Genomic DNA, 3,723 nt, shown 5'->3' with positions numbered 1-3,723 from the left:
TAACATTTGAGTGACATTTTACTTATATGAGAGTGAGCATCAGAACACATCTTGGATTAAGCGGTGGATTATTTAGTATAGTATAATTATAGTACACAGTAATACAGTATAATTTTTCTGCACAAAATATTACTTAAAATAACTAAATAATAAAAACACAAAAACATAAACAACCTGCCACAATCTCTGTTTCAACTTCCAGACACATTCACACAAAATAATTAAGGGAACACTTAAATCACACATCAGATCTCAATGAACAAAATAGTTCAAAATGTTTACTGTATATTGTATAATTCGTTGAGAACAAAATCATGTAACAACAGTCAGTGGAAACTAAAATCACTAACGTGCTGAGGGCTGGATTCCAAATCACACTGAAAATAAATAAAACAACATTTAAATCATAGGCTGATCCAATTTGCGTGACCTTCATTATGGCAACTCATAACGTGACTCAGTTGTGTGTTCGGCCCCCATGTGCCTGTATGAACAACATCTGGGCATACTTCTGATGAGACGCAGATGGTGTCCAGGGGGATCTACTCCCAGACCTGCATCAGGGAATCAGTGAGCTCCTGGACAATCTGTGGCGCTACTTGGCAGTGTTGGATGCAACGACACATAATGTCCCAGGGGTTCTCAATTGGATTCAGGTCTGGGGGATGAGGGCCAGTCAATGGCATCAATACCTTCATCATCCAGGATCTGCCAATACGTTCTGGCCACATAAGGCCAGGCATTGTCCTGAACCAGGAGAAACCCAAGGCACTCTGCACCAGCGTCTGACACTGGCTCTGAGGATTTCATCCCGGTAGCTAACAGCAGTCAGGGTACTGTTGACTAGCATGTGAATGTCTGTGCAACTCTCCAAGGATATGCCTCCCCAGACCAATACTGACCCAAACCGGCCATGCTGGATAATTGTTGCAGGCAGCATAACGTTCACCATAGTGTCTCTGGAGTCTTTCACGTCTGTCACATGCGCTCAGTGTGAACCTGCTCTCATCTGTGAGGACAATCGGCCGCCAGTGGCGGACCTGCCAATTCTGGTGTTCTCTGGCAAATGCCAATTGAGCTGCACATTGATGGGCTGTGAGCACAGATCCTACTAGAGGACATCGGGCCCTCATGCCAACCTCATGGAGTCTGTTTCTGATAGTTTGATCAGAAACATGCACACCAGTAGCCCGCTGGGGGTCATTTTGTAGGGCTCTGGCAGTGCTCCTCCTGTTCATCAAGGAGCAGATACGGGTCCTGTTGCTGGGTTGATGCCCTTCTACAGCCTTTCCAGCTCTCCTCGTGTAACGAACTCTCTCCTGGTATCTCCTCCATGCTCTTGAGAATGTGCTGGGAGACACAGCAAACCTTCTTGTGACATATGGATGTGCCATCCTGGAGAAGCTGGACTACCTGTGAGATCTGAATGGACTGCAGGTACCAACTTATGCTACCAGTGTGCACAAGGACACTAGCAAAACGCCAAACTAGAGAACAATCAGTCAGGAAGGATAAGGAGAGGCCTGTCTGTGGATGGAAACCATTCCCTATGTGGGGGGTGTCTTGCTGTTGCCTCTCCAGTGCACCTGTTGTCACGTTCACTCGCACCAAAACAAGTGACACTGATTCACAATTGCTTATGCTTCCTAACTGTACAGATTAATATCCTTGAAGTTTAATTAACACAATGTTATACTGTGATGATTAAAGGTTCAGTGTGTAAGTTTTAGTAGCATCTAGTGGTGAACCAACAGCTCACTGTGCATTCACGTGCTCCTCAGATGGTTTTCCCGAGTTGTAAAGTAGTTCTTCCAACTTTGGTATGTTCATGTGCTCCTAAGTCAGAATGTGGAATCAACATGGAAGCTAACAAAGATGTGCTTTATCAGTGCATAAAAACAATATGCAGACATCTACGATATCTTTAATTTCTAAATCCAACAACAAAAAGGCTGTGAAAACGTTCAACATATGGTCCTCTTTTAATATCTTTATATAAAAAGACTACTCCGGCAAAGTTGTTATTATTTGTGTCTTCTTATATATTTGTATATTGTTCTGTATACTTATTTATATCACATGTACACTTTTTCCTCCTATTGCAATAAAGATTTAAAAAACATTCCAATTATTCCGATACCACATGAATGGACCATTAGTCACCACTCACCCATTTGTTGCAAAAGCGCAGAGGAGAAGCTACAGTGGTCGACACACTCTGTCGGCTCTTGTGCTAAATAATACGTCTGGTCCTCCATTTGTCCAAATTTCACTTCTGTTCTTACTTCTAATAAGCCAGACTACGACTATAACTATCATTGTTACTTTTTTTTCTTTGTACATATTCTCTGTGTATTCATTGTTCACTAGTGATGAAACGTGCTCTGCAGATCAGTTTGTCCATTTGGTGTACTGTACAATGTACTGTACATGGCGGCGCAAAATGGCGAAGTCCATGTAAGAGGACCTGTATGTAGATAGAAATGACTCATTCTAAGGTAATAAAAACATAACGGTTTATTATTATTATTTATTATAAGGTCTTTATACACCACTGAAAACTTATATTATGTTATATTATGTTGCATTTCTGTCAATAGATCCTCCTAAATATTACACACTGGTTCTTTAAGTGTTCCCTTAATTATTCTGAGCAGTGTATATGTGATTACTATCCCTATTACCCTGCATGACAAGCCATAACCAACATCATTTAATTTTGTTTGTAGATGCATATAGATAGAAATATTTACCACAGTTGTCACTGTCCGATGACTGTGCGAAATCAAGGCTCCCTGCATGGTGACTGTCTCCATCAGAACATGACTGACAATTGAAGCAGATAAATACAACAAACTTTAAGGGTCAAATACACTATACTAACAAACAAATGTTTGTATTATGTCGCAGCATAGGACAAGTAATAGTGTTTCAGACATCCAGTGTAAAATACAGTATTGCCATTGCCAGTCATGCACATGACATCTTCATGCACTACTTACAGATTCTTTCTCCTCACTTAAAATGACCTTGTCAGGCCTGACATATATGGACTTCTGATGAAACAATTTTTTTAAAAGGCCTCCACTCAAAGTCTGATTGGAGCTAAGGGATGGCTCAACTAGTCTGTTGTGGCATGGCATCAAGATTTGTAACCTGAGGGAATGAAAAGCACACTGTATATGAAACTTGTTAAAAGTAAAACACTACACTACAGTACATGGAAAAGTTCGAGTTTCAATACATAATTTGTGTGCACACAGAAATTTACATTCTGTAAAGTTTTGCAAGTCAACATAACTTGGAGATAATACCAGATAACCCCAATGTATTGTATTATTGTATGTATTTTTTTTTACATATCCAAGCTTGTTAAAAATAAGCAGAAGCAAAAGAGAATGTGAAAAAATAAATGTAAGTGAAAACACATACACTCAAAATTGACCTTTCATAGTACAGTATATGATATTATTATAAAAATATAAATAAGATGAAACAGGTAAGAAATGTGCCAAAACAGATCAAAAGCTTACCTGCATCCCTCTACAACAGGCTGGAAGGCCGCTGTTATTGCCTGCATTACTTTGACAGAATCCCAGTCACAGCCAAATTCCAATGCGGATTTTATGTCCATTTTCTAAAAGCCAAGCTTTGCTGGCACGCCTTGGGACATTTGTATATGTATGGTCTGGCAGGAGAATGACCTCTTTGGTAAAAGACTGA

At 40.0% G+C, this 3,723-nt stretch overlaps 1 long non-coding RNA gene across 1 annotated transcript; it reads right to left on the bottom strand.

Annotated features, from left to right (window-relative positions):
- Positions 1-2,753: 2,753 nt before the first annotated feature.
- LOC123965998 lies at positions 2,754-3,669 on the bottom strand. The gene is made up of 3 exons (XR_006823839.1): positions 3,534-3,669; positions 3,003-3,156; positions 2,754-2,826 (listed from the first exon to the last, which is right to left on the bottom strand). It is a non-coding gene; the product is annotated as an uncharacterized LOC123965998 (long non-coding RNA).
- Between the last annotated feature and the right edge of the window lie 54 nt (positions 3,670-3,723).

Source organism: Micropterus dolomieu, unplaced genomic scaffold (assembly GCF_021292245.1).
Source record: "Micropterus dolomieu isolate WLL.071019.BEF.003 ecotype Adirondacks unplaced genomic scaffold, ASM2129224v1 contig_12194, whole genome shotgun sequence".
NCBI classification, from domain to species: domain Eukaryota; kingdom Metazoa; phylum Chordata; class Actinopteri; order Centrarchiformes; family Centrarchidae; genus Micropterus; species Micropterus dolomieu.
This window is presented reverse-complemented; position numbering and strand designations above follow the sequence as displayed.